At 34.1% G+C, this 20,674-nt stretch overlaps 1 pseudogene; it reads right to left on the bottom strand.

Moving 5' to 3' along the window:
• Window positions 1–20,674, bottom strand: part of LOC110571262 — a 159,554-nt pseudogene that overhangs the window by 130,069 nt on the left and 8,811 nt on the right.

Here is a 20,674-nt window from a genome sequence, read left to right as displayed (position 1 = left end):
GGGCGCCTGGGTGGCTCAGTTGGTTAAGCAACTGCCTTCGGCTCAGGTCATGATCCTGGAGTCCCTGGATCGAGTCCCGCATCGGGCTCCCTGCTCAGCGGGGAGTCTGCTTCTCCCTCTGACCCTCCCCCTCTCATGTGCTCTTTCTCAAATGAATAAATAAAATCTTTAAAAAATAAAAATTAAAAAAAATCCCATAATTGTTCTAGAAAATAGTAACCCATCTGATATTTAGATCAAAGGTAATATTTTATTTTTATTGTAAGATTTTAAACTGAAACTTGTGCACTTATTACTGGCCATGAACAATTTCCTGGATGAATAAATAAATTAACCAATACAAACTGCTTATAATGAAAGCTACTTCATTCTTTTTTTTCCAAACTAATTTTTTTAATTTTATTATGTTATGTTAATCACCATACATTACATCATTAGTTTTTTGTTTTTTTTTTTTTAAAGATTTTATTTATTTATTTGACAGAGAGATAGAGAACACAAGTAGGCAGAGTGGCAGGCAGAGGGAGAGGGAGAAGCAGGCTCCCTGCAGAGCAGGGAGCCCGATGCCGGACTCGATCCCAGGACCCTGGGATCATGACCTGAGCCGAAGGCAGCTGCTTAACCGACTGAGCCACTCAGGCGCCCCCATCATTAGTTTTTGATATAGTGTTTCATGATTCATTGTTTGCATATAACACCCAGTGCTCCATTCAGTATGTGCCCTCTTTAATACCCATCACCAGGCTAACCCATCCCCCCACCCCCCTCCCCTCTAGAACCCTCATTCGTTTCTGAGAGTCCAAAGTCTCTCATGGTTCGTCTCCCCCTCCGATTTCCCCCCTTCATTGCTACTTCATGCATTTCTAATTAAATATGTTAAATATATGTTAAATGAACATGTAAATCATCTTTTAACATTTACTACATTTCTTTTGTGGTGTTACTTTGATTATTCAACTGAAATGAATAAAATTATTCACTTACTTCAAATTATAAAAATTGTGAGGCTCCATATTCATATTAAATTCATATTATAAAATAGGTTTGCTTCATATTTGAAGTTCTATGATAATCTATGGCATATTAATTTCTAAGGAGGACAATACGACCTAATGCTTATTTTTAATCCAATTTTCCCTTAGTCATGGGCCCCAGTAAACTAACAAGATGTTTATTTTCCCAGTGAGTTATTATCAGAGCCACAAGACATATAAATGTATTGCGATATAGTCATGAGTCCTTACTTTCTAGATATGGTGACTTCAGTAGAGACACAGCTGAGTTACTAAATAGTTTACTATTATGTGACTACACTATGGTTGAAATAATCAGACTTCTACATAATATATATCATGTCTTAGTATACCTTCATTCACCTGCTTGATTTGATTTTTCCTTCTCAAATATATTCCCCAATTGTTTGTTGACTTGCTTTTTCTCATTTCCCGAAAGTGGTTTTGTTTAAAATATACTCCTCCCTTAATACCATAATATTACAGTCATCTTCATTAACTCAATCTCTCAGTCAAGTGGCTTGTGTATATGAAATTTGGCTACTAAAAACCCTTCTCATAGCTGTGAGTTACAACTGTATCTATGAACCACTGAACAAGATTCATTACCTACTTGTTTCACAGAATGAACATTCTTTAGCTTTATCCAGGATGAAGAAAATCCAGGACAAGAAAAACTTTGTCCCTGTAGAATTTTGTCCTTTTTTTTTTATTAACACATTTAGCTTTCAGACTAATAAACATATATACTGTATTCTTAGTATCACCTCTTAAAGTTAGATTTAAGTTTCTCAAGAAATGACCTTCTCTATGTTTATTTATTTATTCATTAAGAAGATTTATTGACTGCACACCATCTGTACCTAACTATGTTAGGTACTTTGATAACTGTGAATAGGCTGTAAATTGAAAAGAAAAGTGCCTTCAAAGTACTTTCAAAGAGTGAATAAACGAGAAAATTTAAGAAATGGCATAATTTTATAACATTGCATTCTTGAAAAGTCTAATACTGGGTATACTTTGACATTTCTTAGTAACTGTTACTTATTTTTAAAAAATACAGTGTTTTTAACTGCACAAATGAAGGGTATTCATATTCTATCAAAAATCTCAACAGAGTGGGGTGGCTCAGTCATTAAGCTTCTGCCTTCGGCTCAGGTCATGATCCCACCGTCCTGGGATCAAGCCCAGCATCGGGCTCCCTGCTCAGCAGGAAGCCTGCTTCTCCCTCTCCCACTCCCCCCGCTTGTGTTCCCTCTCTCTGTGTGTCTCTCTATGTCAAATAAATAAATAAAATCTGAAAAAAAAAATCTCAACTGAGTAAGGACAGACTACTATAGCTCAGGTGACCATCAAATTTACTGTCTAAATCAATACAATTTGAGGGGCGCCTGGGTGACCTAGTCAGTTAAGTGCCTGCGTTCAGCTCATGTCATGATCTCAGGGTCCTGGGATTGAGCCTCACCACAGGCTTCCTGTTCAGTGAGGAGTCTGCTTTTCCCTCTCCCTCTGCTCCTCCTCGCCACTCATGCTCTCTCTCTTTCACTCTCTCTCTCAAATAAATACATAAAATGTTTATAAATAAATAAATAAATAAAATCAATACAATTTGAGACTGATAAGAACATTATTAATAATTATGCCAAACAGCAGTTTTGCATCACGTTACTCAAGGCAAATCTGTATTTGTAGTTCTGGTAGGTAGAGTTTTTCTGAGCTAGAAAAGGAATTTTTAATCAGTTTTCTGATTCTAACCAACACACAAAACATTTTGCCAACCAGATACATTAAAACAAAACAACAGTGAAGACGAAGTTAGGTAGCATTTTGAAGTAATTCTCATCCAAAAGAAGGAACAAAGTCACTTTAGAGCACTTAAAAGCAATGCAATCTACATCTTTTCCTGGAGGATTCTATGTAGTATGGACCAGTTCCTGTGTCTTCTACAACATTAAAATAGAAAGCTTGGAGTTCCATTCTTTCAATCATCAAATATTCACAGCTCTTTCCTGTGTTTTTCCTACATTATTTAAAAAATCTGAGGATCCTAGAATTTTTATAAAATGTTCAAATTATTTTCTGTATATACCATTTTATTATTCAAATGCGTGAGTTAGGAAATATTTGAGCATTAAAACTGTCCAGTGATGTAATTTTTAAAGAAAATATGAAATAAACACATCTGTAAAGGAGACAATTTTAGTAACTATTAAAACCATTTTAATAAAGCACATTATTTCTATTTGTGAAAATAACATACACCTAACCCTGACTTCTGAATGAGAACAAAGAATTTAGGTGCAAATCTGAATTTACATAAATGACAATATTATTAGGATTAAGGTTATTGATATATAGTTCATTCCATATATGCTCTGTATATATACTTCTGAGGTATTTACTGGTAACTTCGTATCTTTTACAAATATTAAGATGAGCTTCAACACCACTAATTTTAACTACACTACATACCCTTCTTCCAGTCAAGCATGTCATAGGTTAGATATGAAATACAACTGAATTCTGAAAACTCAAGGTAAAAGTGTATGGAGACATTTAATACTTATTAACATGGAAACTGAATGCTGGCAGACATTCTCAACATACATTGATATTGTGAGTTTATGCCTTAGCATTAGAATTATAAAATTTATGTTTAGCTGCATATTATTTTCTACTTTCTCTCTATAACTTATGATTTGTACAGCATTATGATTCTCCTATAATATCATATAATTTCTCATTTTGTTTTGACAGAAGGAACAAAAAGGGATGAGATAATTCCTCACCCAGGCCATCATGAGGAAAGCAATGCATTCTTCATATTAAGTATTTGTCTAATATTTAGTATGTTAATAGTGGGTTTATACTTGGTATTTAAAACTGTATGTATCTTTCTTCCAAGGACAGTTTTATTTGGTTCATTGATCACAAGAGGAAAATAAATATAAAAAAATAATAAAGTATAAGGCAATGGTACACATGAACTTTGTATTCATACCGATGTTATGCATTTTTTCTGAAACAATTATCCTCTGACATAGTAAAGATAAAATTGATAAGTTGCAGAAAAGTGAATAATTCTTAATTTATCAAACAAATACTTCTGAATATTAATCCCAAAAGAAGATTTCCCTTCCCCATACAAAACAACCCTCATAGTTGTTTAGAAACACGAATCCTTTATTTATTACTTTTCAGTCCTAGTTTTCTCATCTGTAAAGTGGGGATAACAATATCTCCTGACCCAAAAGATTGACTCGGAGTGCATAGGGCATAACTCAAGGATATTTAGATCTTTTCCTGGGCAAACTAGAAGACCAATGTTTTTTTGTTTTTCTTTTTGTTTGCTTCTGGACTTCCTGTCACATGGAGATATGAGAATTGGAAGTATCTAAATAATGTGTGTATTTGAAACCATGGGGAGAAGTACATGAGCTCCAGGATAAACAGGGTTAAATAGGGTTCATTTGTCTTCCTGCTTGCAGCGTGGAACCTACTTCCTATTTATTCCTTCCAGATAGGTTTCCAGAATCTATGTCCCTTTGTAAAGGGCCCGTGTTCCTAAGATCTTACCTCTGCTGTACTAATTACTGTCCTGTTCTGTCCTTTTGAACTTAACCCCACCCCCTCTCCTGAGAATTTTCCTCTTCAACACAATCCCCCATGTAGCTGGCATTGCTATTATGTAGATTTTTATTATTTTTTTCTGAGAGATCATACTGGCACATGATTTTCATACTATGTCCTCTAATCTATTCACTATCAAATCATGTGTGTCAGGGACCTTACTAAATATCAGAATTCCCCCATTACCATTTTCACTAAATTTCTTAAATCTTTGTTTTTCAGCTCTTACAACAACAACAAAAACCATTGACTGGCTTTTAATTGCATGACAGTCTATGACAGAATTAAAAAAAACAGAGTCTATGTCTATAAGGATGCGTGCTTTCCTTCCACCATTATTTGCTGTTTAGTATTAAAGTCTGCTAAAAGCATGGCCAAGCATCCTCTTGAGGGTGACAGAAGGGACAGGAAAGATCGAAAGGTTAGATGATGCCTAAAATTTGAGCTTCTTTCATATTGTAATGGTGGCTCAAAAAGAAAGAATGATCACTACTGGAGTTCCCAGTTTATTTTAAGTGTCTTTCCCACAGAGTTGAAAGTGCTTTGGGTAATATCAGATCCCTTCACAATCCCCAAGCCAACTCATCTGCAGCCTTGAACAAAGAACACTGAGTGCAAATAACACAGACAAAGATGACAGGAAAATGAGAGTTTCAGATTACCAGGGGGTCCTGCTCTGTTTCCGAGTGGGGTGAAATTCCCATAGCTAGAGGCACTTCTTTGAATTGAGGTGGAGTAATTATCTGCAGAAAATTGCTATTAAAATATACAAATGGTTCAGCCCTCATTAACACACTGTCACAGTTTACTTTATCAAATTAAAGAATCGTGGTTTCAGGGTTCTGCAAATAAAAGGAAAAAATGTGAGTTTTGCTTCATGAAATGGCAAATATCTCATACACAGCTTTGGGTGGAAAGGCAAGGTCTACAAAGGATCCTGCAGTGAAACTTGACCTCCTGAGGGTTGTGATTGAAGTGTAAGGAACGATGATGCCTGAGGTCTGAGGTAGCAGTGAGTCTAAAACCAATTCTGATTTTTTTTTCCTGCTACAATTTCACCTGGGGTTGTTTCTGATATGGTCATGTTTATAATGTTTCAGGACATGTAAAATGTCTCCTTCCGTATTTTACAGGGGGTTGAGGAAGAAGTCTGCAGACTTTAATATGCTGCAAAATTGCTATATTAATTTTGAAGTTTTCTGATTAGCAAGGATGGCTAAACATTGGAATAAGCTCTTAGAAAACACAATAAAATATGTTTCTTTCCAAAAGTTTTATTTTATTAAAAAATCAGGAAATACAACTCTATTTACAAGGCTTCCTGAAAGCAGGGGATAAAAATAAGGAACTTTCAATATAATTTCTCTATTTAAAATAATGATTTCGGGGCTCCTGGGTGGCTCAGTTGGTTAAGCGACTGCCTTGGGCTCAGGTCATGATCCTGGAGTCCCGGATCCAGTCCCGTGTCGGGCTCCCTGCTCCGCGGGGAGTCTGCTTCTCCCTCTGACCCTCCCCCCTCTCATGTGCTCTCTCTCTCTCATTCTCATTCTCTCAAATAAATAAATATAATCTTAAAAAAAAAATAATGGTTTAAGAAGAAAAAAAATCTATATCTGGGCGCCTGGGTGGCTTTGTTGGTTAAGCGACTGCCTTCTGCCCAGGTCATGGTCCCGGGGTCCTGAGATGGAGTCCCTGGATTGAGTCCCGCATGGGGCTCCCTGCTCAGCGGGGAGTCTGCTTCTCCCTCTGACCCTCCTCCCTCTCGTGCTCTCTGTCTCTCATTCTCTCTCTCAAATAAATAAATAAAATCTTTAAAAAAAATACAATTATTATACTTGGTTTTTTTTGTTTTTTTTTTAAAGATTTTATTTATTTGACAGAGAAAAACACAGCGAGAGAGGGAACACAAGCAGGGGGAGTGGGAGAGGGAGAAGCAGGCTTCCCGCGGAGCAGGGAGCCCGATGTGGGGCTCAATCCCAGGACCCTGGGATCATGACCTCAGCCGAAGGCAGACGCTTAACGAACGAACTGAGCCACCCAGGCGCCCCTATACTTGGGTTTTTTTATGTACCTAATTATTTCCTGCATTTTTTGCTTTTCTTGCTCATAGATGTAATAGTTTGCTCTATGGTTCAAGTCATATTTTTCTGTTTTCACTTCCTTTTGATCTTGAATTATTTACAGTATTGTTAAATGAAAACTGACAATATGTATCAATGTTATCATCACAATTCTTTAATTCTGTGAGATTCCATCTGGATTATTTTATGTTGGGATAGGAATGTTAATTATTGCATTAGGGCAGGAGAATGTACCTTTTGAGGAAGTGAATATGCTTTCTATTCTTCTCAAATTCCTAAGTTTTAAAACTTTTCTTGATTTTACTTTGCCCCGTGTGTGAATAATTATGTAAAAATAAGGCCAAATTCTAGATTCAAGTGTAATATACGTTATTTAGGGCTTCTGGATCATAGTCCCGTTATCAAATGTTTCAACTGCAATAGAAAGGATTTAAGTCACAATCCAAGGATACATGAAGAAATTAAAATAACTAAGTGGCTGCTAATATCTGGTCCCAACCTCTCCAATTGTGCATTTTGATAAAATACTAATTAATGCTTTAAGAGTTCAACTAAGCTTTTCAAATGAAAACAAATAACTTAGCATCACACCTACACTGAACCAAAACCATTATTTTAAGGGAATGACAATGAGAGACTCTATAAATTATTCAAAAATCTCATACTGATCACAGTAACTTAGTGAATGACAAAATTATCAAGTTTCAGAGACACAGATGTCTTTCCTCTTTTCTAGGTCAGTTAAACAGATATTACCATGTCAGCAAGAAAACAAATGCTATTATTTTTCTTGTAAAGCACACAATGGACAAAAGTCTGGCTAAAGGCCAACGTAATAATTGGATATCTCCTATTTTATTGTCTGTGCTGAATTATCTCCTTCCTGTGACAAAGCATAGTAATACAATGAGGGTTTTAGCAGGGATTATATGAACAACTTTGAAAATTTTAACACTTAAAGACCAGCCTCCAGAGTAACAGGCAATTCAACATGTACCTGTTGAAAATAGCTACAGAAAAGCTGTCTTAGTTCATTCTGTCCCCTGTAACAGAAATACCATAGACTCAGACAACTAGTTCTGGAGTCTAAGAAGCCCAAGAGCAAGATGCAGGCAGATTAGATGTCTGGTGGAAGCCAACTTCCTGATTCATAGATGGCCATCCTCTAGCTGGGTCCCCATGAGGCAGAAGGGACAAGGAGAGCTCCTTAGGGTCTTTTTTATAAGGGTACTTATCTCACTCATGGGGATCATGCCCTCATGACTTAATTGCCTCCCAAAGGTTCCCCCTCCTAATATCATTGCATTGTGGGTTAGGTTTCAACATATGAATTTGGGGGGAACACATTCCGCCTATAGCAGGAGCTGACACCTGGCAGTGTTAATTTTACCACTTATGCTATTTGTTATCACATCTTACTTCATCTCCTATTATCAGATCAGGATTCTGTATCCCCTTTTGCATATTTGACATTACTTTTTATCAATGTTTAAGTTGATTTGCAAATTATTTAATCAACATGTTATTCCATTTCCAGTACTAATATTCAGCTATCTGAACGAAGAATGGTAAATGAGTCTAATTCAATTCTTTTCACCTATGACAATTTAACCGACCTATAAAATACAAAGAACCTCACTTCATAACTGCAGAGAAGTTACCCGAGTATTCTGAAAATTAGTGCAGTTGTAAGATGTCAGAGCTTTGATCTCTATTCACCAGTGGGATCAAGTTCATGTGTCTTGTCAATAAATTTAATTAAAGAGTTTGATATGTTGTGATTAAATGATGTGCACTCCTAAGACTAGATGAAGTATAGTGCTAAAATTATTTAATAAGTAGGGATGATGAAGAAAAGGTAAGAAATTGAATAACATTTTGTTTTAAGCCTTTTTTCAACATCATGGGTTTGATCTTTAGTATATGTGCTGCCGAAGCGAGCACTGGGTTTGATCTTTAAATAAGGAAGCTGGGGACAGGTTGGAAGGTCATTTAATTAAAAGGTCTCAGGAATGCTCAAAGACATTTCTTAATTTAGATATTGAATAACTTAACACAAAGACAGGCTCTATCTGAAATTATTTCATATTGTTTCTTATGGATGACAATTAAAGAATATCATAACACATCAATTAATTCCTGCCACGAAGCATTGAGGAACGCTGCACAATTTACAAAAGAAGCGGGAGACAATGAGTAAGTGCATACATAGGTAAAAAACTTCCATAATTATAGAATAAAAAAGCTCAAACACCAGAGTTTTATTGAGTTATAAGGTATGGGTAGAAAAATCACAGATGTGGCCTGACAATTAACACAGACCAGCTCTACTGGCCCATTTTTTTTCTTTCCCCCCATGTGCCCATATTTGTAAAAGGGTTTACAGGAAGGTGGTAACTGCTCTTCACCCAATGCTAGATATTGTGTTGGGCATATTTTAAGTAGTTTTTCTGTTTCATATTTAAAACTATTTTGCTTTTCTGGCATAACATATAATAAAAGCTATCATTTTTAAAGATTACTAATTCAATACCGTGAAATGTAATTATGAGAAGGACAAATTCACGCTCTCATGATTCTGCTAAATCCAACTCTCCTCATTTAAAATAAAGTATGTAAAATAATAAATTATACATGAAGAATCAACAAGTTATCGAACCCAAATTTGAAAATGCTATGTCTAATTTTCTAGATAGGGTATCTCTTTTCTATGTGTGGTATAGGAGTCAATGACAGAGTCAAAAGTAGGACACGCATTATATGAAAATGTCAGTAAAATGAGAATCATTGAAACCCTAATATATATAATATATATAATATATAATATATATAATATATATATATTATATATTATATTATATATAATATATATTATATATTATATATAATATATATTATATATTATATAATATATAATATATATATATTATATATATTATATATATATATTGCCCATTAACACTACTCTTGTCCGTTTAAACTTAGACTATAATGTCTGATCACAATATAGGAAAGGACTCTGGCAAAATGATACTGCTAAGTGTTTTCAGAATCCTTTAGCTGATGCCGTGACTACAATATAAGCAGTGCCACAGTAGGTTTTAAATTCAAGACAGAGTCAGCTTGCAATGCTAAAAATTCCCATTGCCAGTCGGGAATTCTGGGTAATAGTGCTTTAAATAATGGATGTAGTCAAAACAAATTTAGATACGCTGATTACTTTAGCTTTCAGGGTAAGGAATTTTATTAGAAAACGTTCTTTTTAAGCATTGAAAAAAATCTTTAAAGTGTAAATAAGCCTTGGGGAGTTATTTCAACTAATGACACAGTCTGAAAAGAACTGAAGCAGCAAAATTCCATGTCTGAAGTTGAGATTGATTGTCACTATAGTATAGAATTTTATAGTCTCTCTGGAACAAAGGAAATATCACCTTTTAATGTGAAGTCATAATTTAATTTTCCTAGCTGATGTAAACTATTTTGTTGACTTTTCGTGAACCCAGGAAAATGCTTAATATTTATATATGTCTTCAGATATTATATGTACCCATAACCTGAGCCAATAAAAATGGGTTGCAGGATTGGATAGAAATTAAATGAGATTAGCTTTTCCTTTCATTTTATGTATTTTAGATAAATAATAAATAAGGTCTATTATAGAAAAAGGAGAAGCAAGAGTCATTGTTATCTTTTGCCAAACTATATATGTACTGCTCGGCTGTGGTGATATAGATTTGGGTACCAACTGATTACCAAAAGTGTCTGGAAATGTCCACTGAAGGCATTGGACCTAAAGATCTTAGACCCCAAGGATATCCCATCTCCCTAAGTCAATTTCAAAATAGTCTGTTCATTGCTCCATGTATTAAAACATGTGAAAGTCATAATTACAGTAGCCCTCAGAATATTCTAAAGTTACATGTTTAATTATTTAATTAAACCCTTTAATTCTTTTTAGTCCATTCACAATTTTATAAGGTTCAAGTGTGTATGTAGCAAAGATGTATTTTTAATATTTTCTCTCTCATATTTAGAAAGTAATTCAATAGTCTCAATTGACCTCATTTCATCAATGATTTTAACAAGTAAAAGTAGTCTAGATTTTTCATTTTTCTTTGTAAAAATATGGGACCATCATCAAAAAGGGGAGACCATTATGTGTTCCATGATCTATGTCAGGGTTTGCTATGCAAGTAAATCGTGGTCAGCTAAATTCTCCTGGTATATACAATGAAAAAAGACCAACTATAAACTAAAAAATGACCACCAATCTTTTTGGAAATGGGGTCATAACAGGAAAAGCCCACATACTGCCTCTGTGACTCTCTTCTTAAGTTTTTGGGAAAAAAAAATGAAAACATACATTTAATATAACTGAATGGAAAAAGATACATTCATCATAAGAATGAAGGTAGTTAAGACTGGCATTGTATAAACCTGATGCAAGAGTGCTTGATTCATAAAAAAGGAAAGAATATGTATATCGTTAATTTTTGGTTTTATATTTCCCTTTCATAAGTTATGCTCACAAATAATTCATTTTTGGTGTTCTAGCATTAAAAACCAGGCAGACACACAGTAAAAGTTTTAAATTCTTTATTTTCATTTAAATCATGACTGTAATAATCTTCTTTTTTAAAAATTCTGTTGCCTCAACCCTCTACAACCATACTCTGGAGTGGCTAACTATGATGTATTATGGACCCACCAATTAGGGTCTTGTTTCCTTGAAATCCTAGTTGCAAATTAGAGCTTGACCACACTAAATAGGAACGATTGTGTTTTTCACTTAGTTCAACTTCAACAAATTCTTTCCTAAAGCTACTAGGAAAAAAACATACAATTTAATCAGCCTTGAATCTGTAATAGTTTTCAGAAATGAACTTGGTACATTTTTTAATTAGTTTTTTATGCACAACTGCTAGCTATTGCTTTGACTACTCAAGTTGCCAAGTGCTGCTGAGTGTGGGTGGGCACCTTGTTTACTGGTATAGAGCAGTGTCTTCTCACTGGGTAATATAAATGAATCATTACCTGTGGGCCATTAATGCTTCAGTGGTCACAATGACTTCTTTATAAGCATGCAAAGCAAGGTAGGTAAAATCAACAAATACAGGGCCAAGTCCATAGTAACTATCCTGTAGAGAATAGAGGTAATTATCTGGAAAATTCAGTGCAACACATAAAATATTTAGGAAAAACTTGGGATTGAAGACAGCAACAACAACAACAAAAATTTCATCCAGTTCCCAACATTTGTCCCAAACTTTAGTTAAATTGCATCTATCCCCCACCATCCTTGCTTTAAGGTCAGGGACGTTCTCTCAATTGTGATCTGTGTGTATATCATAACCCAGAACTTATTAAGAGGGATTGGTAAATATCTGAAGTGAAAGTAGAAACTAGACATTTTAACAAATATTTTTCACTGTTAATCACTAGCACAAGGGACTCGAAGTTCAGATTATTGTATTTTTTCTTGCTCTGTGATCTATCAAGGTGAAAAACATGTAACAATATTCACTCCATGTCTATACAATATAAAACAGGCCCCAATGCTTCCACCTCACACTTACATACATGTAGAATGATTGTATCCATACAAAGAGCCCTCAACACAAAATCCTAATAGGGATAGGGCTGAAATATACATTTCTTATGTCACATTTATGTATTAATTTAAAGAGAGCTGCCATTTTTACTATGTTGAGTCTTGCAATGCATGAGCATGTGTTTCTCTGCATGTATTTATATCATTTTTCTTTCTTTCCTCAGTGGTGTCTAGTTTTCAGCATAAAAGTTCTATATGTTTTTTGTTAGTTATACCTAAGCATTCAATTTTTTTGAGCAATTGTGGTACATCTTTAATTTTAGAGTCCACATGCTAATTGTTAATATATAGAAATATAATTGATTTTTGAACATTTGTCTTCTATCCTTCAAAGTTTCTGAACTTGCTTGTAAGTTCCATGAGTTAATTTATAGATTTCTTAGTATTTCCTATAGGCACAATCATGTCATCTGCATTAGAGAGTTTTGTTTCTTCCTTTCCTATACTTATGCTTTTTATTTTCTGTTTCTTGCATTACCGCATGGGCAAAATCTTTCATTTTTATGTTAATTAAGGGTGGTGAGAGCAGATGTTCTTGCCTTTTTCTCGATCTTAGGGAAAAGACATCCAGCCTTTCATCATTATGTATAATGATAAGTACAGGATTTTTTGGTAGATTTTCTTTATCAAGATGAGTTAGTTTCTCTCTTTTCCTATTTTTCTGAGACTTTTTCTTATGAATAGGCATTGAATGGGTATCAAATGCTTTTTTCCTGCATTGAGAGTCTGGTCATGTAATTTTTATTCCTTTCCTCTCTCTCCTCTCCCTCCGTGACTACAGTGACAGTAATGTGAGATCTCATAGTCACAGAGGTCCCTGAGGCTTTTTTTTTTCCAGAATATTTTGTCTCTGATATTCAAATGGCAATTTCTATTGTTCTATCTTACACCTCATTATTTCATCTGTCCTTCTGTCCTTTCTATTTTATTGACCCCATCTTTTGAATTTCTTGTATCAATTTTTGTTATGTTTTAGTTCTAAAATTTCATTTGGTTCTTCTTTACATCTTTTATTTTGTTGTTGATGCTTTCTATTTTTTACTGAGATTAGATTTTTGTGTTTGTTTTAAATGTGTTTATAATTGCTCATTGAAGCATTTTTATGACGGTTGTTTAAAAATATGTCAGATAATTCTATTATGTCTGTCATCCTCATTTGGCATCTACTGGTTACCTTTTTTCATTTGGTTTTAAACCTTTCTGGTTCTTGGTATAAGTGATTTTCTGTTGAAATCTCCATACTTTATATATTATATTATGATATTCTGGATTTTATTTAAATGTTATATTTTGGCTGAATTGCTCCAGCAGGGTGAGGAATGGTTCACCTTTTCACTGTCATATGGTATAAAAATTCACCTTCTCATCTGCCACCTTTGACACCTTAAGTAGTGGGCTTGTCACTGCTAGCTAGAGGTAAAATTCTGGCTCCTCCACTATACCTCCACTGATATTTCTCTGAGGAGAAGAAGTGCCTTGTTATTGCTCTCTACATGTTTTCCACTGATACCATGGGGAAGTGATGATGATGATGATGGCGTCTTTATAATTGGGCTGTGATTAAAGACTTGTCTCTCCACTAGGCTTCCTCCAGCCTTCTTTTGTTATCCCAGTGATGAGGGAAAGAGTGCCTTATCTTCACTGGTTGGGGATAGAAGTCCAGGCACCCTACTTGGCCTTTTGTGATACCATATTGGGGCATTAGGGGTGACTGGTCACAACTTGGCAACAGGGGATGTCTATGATTCCCACTTTGCCTTGCCTGGCATGCGTAGGGGTTTACTGTGGAGCATAGTGGAATAATTATCTAAAAGTTTTTGTTTTGTTAGGATGCCGCTTTCATGGTCTGTTGGCTGAAGAGAGAGGCTTTTGTTTAATCATTCTGTCTGCATCTGCTGGCATTTTGGGGTTGCTAGCTTCAAGCCTGAGATATATGAGGCAAAAATTAAACCTAGGGAATTCACCACCATTTCATTTCCTCCACCCTCTTGGCTCTAGCCCATCAGTCTTCTCTCCACCTTTCAGTCCTCTAATGTTTGCTTTATGTACCACCATCATATTTGTTTAGTTACACTTTGGTTATACTTGTTAGTAGGAATAAAGAAAAATTATGTCTATTCTATCTGGAATTCTGGAAGCAGAAAAATGAAGTTTCCCTTTTTGGGAGTAAATTCAGAGATCATTTATGAGACACAGAAAAAAGTGTCTCATTATTTATAATCATATCCAAGTTGTGACAAAAACAGCATTTTCTAATATAAGTTGATGAAAAATATTAGAATCCAAGTATCCAGTGAGAAATAGGATTTGGGGAATGTAGTTATCCTGCTCAGAGAATGGAACAGGACCAGAAATTTTCATTTGAATGCTATTTGCATATTAGTAATTGGTCAATTGTGGAAATGACTGAGATTGCTAAGGAAAAAAGAGAGCAAGAAAAGGAAGACACAATACAGAACTTTGAAGAAAGCAGTGAAACGATTTGAGAAAAAGAGTAGCAAAAGAGATATGTTATTTTTTTTTCAAAATCTATTCAATGTATTCTTATATTCTTCTCAAAACATGGTTTTGCAAATACATACTAAAAATTGAGAAACACTCTTTATGATCAACTAGAATTTTTACTTCAAATAAGTGTATAGATCCTATTTCTCAATCTCTTTATACTATGGTGCATCATTTAAGCAGTTTGTTAATATGATATCCTGAGGGTGAAGCAGGATAAATTTGTTCAAAATTTGCTTCTTTATATTTTGAAAAATGAAATGTTTACTCCTCACATCAATAGCAGATAAATACCCTTGATCTTGAAATCAACTGTAATTCTCCCGATACACAAATAGAGTGAAATCAGAAACATGTTTACTTTTTTTCCTTTATGAAACTCCAGTATATTTGCCCATAAGGCATACAATTTTAAAGCCAAAAAAGACAAAGAGAACAGGAGAGGGGATGACAGCAAACGAGAGAGGTCAGTTTAATTATAGAAGAGTAAAGCAGTTTAGACCGGTAACTTATACAGAAGTACAGGGAACATTGAAACCTGAATGCTAAAAGGGATGCCAGAAAGAATCAAACTGAACTGCACTGTGAAAATCTAGAAAGTTTCAATTATTGGAGTGATCAATACCTCAAGAGTCAGGGGTAAATGGTAGAGCTAAAAATGGGACAGTTAGTTAAGAATCTATATAGTCTATTCTAGAATTCCTACTCACTCCCAAAATATTCAGGCAATTACCACTGTCCAATCTAGGATAAATTTTCATGCTCTATCTCAGAAATTATCGTATGCCCAAGAGATTGCCTAAAAGGAAGCCCTGTTTTTATCCAGTCTTATCCATGTACATAAAGGTCCAAGTTATATTGAAAAACTCACCAGAAAGTTGTTTTTTTAACATGAATTCAAGAATGAAAGAAATAAACAAAGGAACAAAAATAAGCAGAAGAAGCAGAAATACGCCATCTAGCAAAAACTATAGTTTATAGCTAATAGAGTACATATATACACATACATGCACACACACAATCACGTGTATCATAGTGGAATTCCATATATGGAATACACACACATATGATTTGTATATACATTTATAATGTAAATATTATAAAAAAGAGAATGTTTATATACATTTATGTTTATATATATAGATATCATCTTCAGAGAGCTAACAGACCACATTGCATCTATAATATATGAACAAGATACCATAAAATAAAAAACAACTTTCTAGTTCTGAAGATGAAACTGAAAAAAAATATTATAGGGAAATTTTAACAAAATTCATTAGAACAATTCAAAAAGAAAATTCAGGAATCACCAGAGACATAAAACAAATGGAAAATAGATGAGAAAAGGAGAGAAAAGATAAGAAAATAAAAGAATGACTTCTAAAAATTTGCAATTTCTAACTAACAGAAGTTTAAAACAAAAACAAAGCACAAAAATGGAGAGGAAAATGATCAAAGAAATAATTCAAGAAAATTTCCCAGGACTTTAAGGTGCATTTTTTATGTCAAAGAACCCAGAGTGAGAAGATCAGTAAATACCAATGGCTCACCCCAAAGGCACATTACACATCATTATGAAATTAAAACCCTGGAATAAAGATACGATCCTCAAAATTTACAGAACAGAAAAGTAAAAAAATAAAAAGAAGAAAGAAAGAGAAAGAGAGCGAGATAAGGGAAGGAAGGAAGGAAGGAAAAAAGGGAAGAAAAACAAAAACAAATGTCAAAACGAATCAAGAAGAAGAATGGCATCGATCTTTTATATATATATATACACATACATATATATCTATAATCTATGTACATATATAAATATATATACACCTATACATATCTTGAAAACAGATCTATAATCTGACAGATCTTAAAGACAGATCTTTAATCTATGTAAAGATGAATAGATAGATAGATAGATAGATAGGTAGATAGGTAGATAGATAGGTAGATAAATAGATAGATACACACATGCACACACACAGATATGGAAGGTTTTAAAAAGTTTCTCTCCAATATATCCTTACTAGGAAGTTCCTATAGAAATTGCTCACTCACCAAAACAGATCTGAGGATGGGGGGAAGATGAGGAAGCAAGAGAAAGAGAAACATAAGATTGACTTAACAGGATCCAAAGCAAGAGTGAAGCAAAAATTGTCCATGTCTTATTGATTTTTTAAATACAGAATCAATAACACACTTTAAAAGAGAAACAAATGGAAGGAAGGGAAGGAGGAAGGAAGGAAGGAAGGAAAAGGGGGAGGAAAGAAAGAATGAGAGGGAGGGAAAGAAAGAAAAAGAGAGAAAGAAAGGAGGGAGGGAGAAAGGGAGGAATACAAGGGAAAAAGAAACAATATTTAACAAATTGTTGAATATATTGTAAATCAGCCCTCACAGGATAATAGTTGTGCATCAGGCATTAAGTATAATAAACATAAAAGTTGTAAATGCAAGCCAGAAAAAGTTATAATAGTAAGGCTATACTTAATGATATATCATATGAATATATTTATGAATTGAGTGGCTTAAGATAGGAAGTGCATGACAAAGAAAAATCTTAGAAATTCTCCCTGTTTCAAAGACATTTAGGCCTAGCCAGCACTATTTTTTATATCTTGAGGCAAAAATGACTAACCTGGGTTGGAGCTACTTACATTCCAGGGTGTTGAGACATGTCAGTTTTCTTCAAAATCAGGTAACCATTATTCAAGGGAGTGCATGAAAATTTTCTGTGGAATATCAGCCATGGATAGTTTTTTCAAGTATTTAGTTCCAGATTCTCAATTTTCATATGTATTCTTTTCTAAATTGACCTGCCTAAAAGTTTATAATATTAGTTGTACTTTCCCATTTGCCCTGACACAATCCTTCTTTTTCCCTTTATAAAAGAAAGGCAAACCATTATGTATTCCATATCGTTAATATGGTTCATTGTCCTAATGCATAAAAACGTTCAAGACACCAAGCAAAGAGACAATTACAAACATTGCTGATGCTGCTGTGAAAATTAATGGCTGGGTAACAAATTGTATTATCATTCAAGAGGGTTGTAATCCTTAAATTTCAACAAAATTGATTTATTTAAATTTTTAAACTTTATTAAGTTGACAGATGGTAAATCATGAAAACTGTTTTTAGGACATATTACTCTTTTATTTTCACTATAAAATTCTGTGTTATAAAAGTAATTAAGTGACATCACTGTAAAAAACATATCAGCCCAGTACTATCCAATTTTATATTTGAAACAGTTCTTAAAATTTTCATCAAAAAAAAATTAGAAATAAAATTAATGGTAAAGCTTGAATCACTTTATCAAAAGTAACATATATCCACAGATGATATGTAACCTATTTGGAAAAAAATAAATAAAAAGTCTGGGGTGATGCATTTCCAACACAATGTTAATTGGTTCATGTTTAAAAATTACCTTTAGGTTTTATGTCTGGTAATGATGGAGTAGGTGTTTCAAACCAGTCTTTTCTCATTTAACAACTAGACAAGCTGGACAAAATGTTTAATTTATCTTCCTGAAGACTCTGTTTGAAGGCGTGAGCAAGCAACCAATGCTGTGAGGACTTGTGAACCGAGGTCCAGGAAGGGAGAAAGGCCCAGAGAGGTGAGCTTATGTTTTAGGGTAACTTCCAACTATAAAACAAGTTATCTGTTGAAACAAAGGCTGTGTGAGAAACTCTAAGAAGCTAAGAAGAGCTTTTAATAGACTTGCTGGATTGAGGGGACAAAATTGAGATTCTAGGGCCTCAGAGGGGAAAGATTCATTATTAATAGCACTCTCTTGAATCTCATCTCCTCTTGAACTCTTAGTTCTCATTTTTATGTCTTAATACAGTGCTGCCAACATAAAATAAAGGAGCAAGATAGGGCAACTCAGGACACCATATGCTGAGGAGAAATGGGAAAGGTAAATACATGGGTAAATCTAAATTAACATGTACTTCATAAGAAATAATAATGCAAAGAGAATTAAAATAAAGATTTAACATATATGTCAACAATGATATAAAACATTTGCCAATATTGACCATATGTTAGGTCACAAAGCAGAATCTCAACAAATGCCAAAGTTTGAATCATAATAAAAATGTACTGTGCATATTTTTAGTAAGGAAATTGTGTACTAATTTTCAAATGCTTTGTGTTAAAACTTAATATTGTTTCAGGGGCGCCTGGGTGGCTCAGTTGGTTAAAGCGACTGCCTTCGGCTCAGGTCATGATCCTGGAGTCCTGCGATCGAGTCCCACATCGGGCTCCCTGCTCAGCAGGGAGTCTGCTTCTCCCTCTGACCCTCCCCACTCTCATGCTCTCTCTATCTCATTCTCTCTCTCAAATAAATAAATAGAATTAAGAAAAAAAACTTAATATTGTTTCAGACACAAAATGAGTATAAAATCTTCTCATTCCAGTCAGTAAACAAATAATATAACCTGAAAAATGAAGAAAAAATATGGATGGATATTTATCTTTACTAAAGATATATCACTGTTCTTACTTTTAGATATGGAATAAAAGTTTTTCTGACAGGGGCCCCTGGGCAGCTCAGGTTAGGCTTTCATCTCTTGATTTCATCTCAGGTCATGATCTCAGGGTTGTGAGATTGAGCCCCCCCCGGCTCACCACTGTGTTGGGCTCCTTGCTGGGCATGGAGCCTACTTAGGATTCTCTCTCCTTATCTTTCTCTGCCCCTCATATCCTCCCTCTCTTTAAAAAAAGAAAAAAATTATTTGACAATTGTTTTTCTCTTTATATTTCAGTCTGTTTATAAAGAAGCCTATATATTTTTTGGATACTGGATAAACTAATTAGGAATTATAAATCTATATCAAAAGAAACATCTGAAAATTATTCTTAAATTTTTTCCTTCATTAATTTGAAGTACAAATTCTCCAGCTTTTTATCTTATTCCAAGACAAACCACACTTAGAAAAAATAACAATGAGCAAGCTAAACTTATTATCTATGATAACTAGATATTTTATATATATATATATTTAAAATTTGTGATACAAATTTTGGGAAGGATATTATCTAAATCCAATGAGTATTAGCTTGTCCAAATTAGAAGTTGGCCTTGTTTCCCATTAAAGTCTTAGGGGAAACCAGATGAACAGAATGCCAAAAAGATATTAGATCAATCAAATTCCAAATGTGGGATTTATGAAATTTGAGATTAGTGTTTACAAAAAGTCTCAGCGTACTTTATTATTAATCTTAATTTCTAAAATGTAATTAAGCATCTTCACAAATTGTATTAAAGAGAAAAAACAAGAATTTAAGATGAAAACCACTTGGTTGATATTAATTGATAAACAGAGATGTAACTAACATATTGGGATAAAGTTGCTTTGAGAAGAATAATACACATTATTTAAATGTGATCTCTTTAAGGATAAAGCTTACCTCTCTCACCTTTCTTATAGGATGCAATATCATTCATGACCCTGTAGAAATACTTGTTTTGACAAGTTATGCTAACTAGTCCTGGGAAGGTTTGACAACTTTGATCAACCTCCCTCCCCCCATCCCAATTATTTTTAAAATACTTTGGTCTTTGTATTACTCTATTAACTAGATTTCTATGACTTCTCTTTGTACCTTTCACACCACCCTGTCTTTTGGAGAAAGACTGGTCTACCTAGAACTGAACTATAGGAAGTCATATGCACATGAATAACAATATTTGAAATAATTTCTATGATTTAGTGAGGACAAACTCTGCCACACATTTATAAGATACTTTGTGTGAATTCAGCATATCCTCATGACAAAACTGTAAGGTAGTATCTATGATCACCATTTACAAAACCTAAAACTTATAA

Source organism: Neomonachus schauinslandi, chromosome 2 (assembly GCF_002201575.2).
Source record: "Neomonachus schauinslandi chromosome 2, ASM220157v2, whole genome shotgun sequence".
NCBI lineage: Eukaryota > Metazoa > Chordata > Mammalia > Carnivora > Phocidae > Neomonachus > Neomonachus schauinslandi.
Note: the sequence above shows the minus strand (reverse complement) of the source record. Positions and strands in the feature narration are given on the sequence as shown.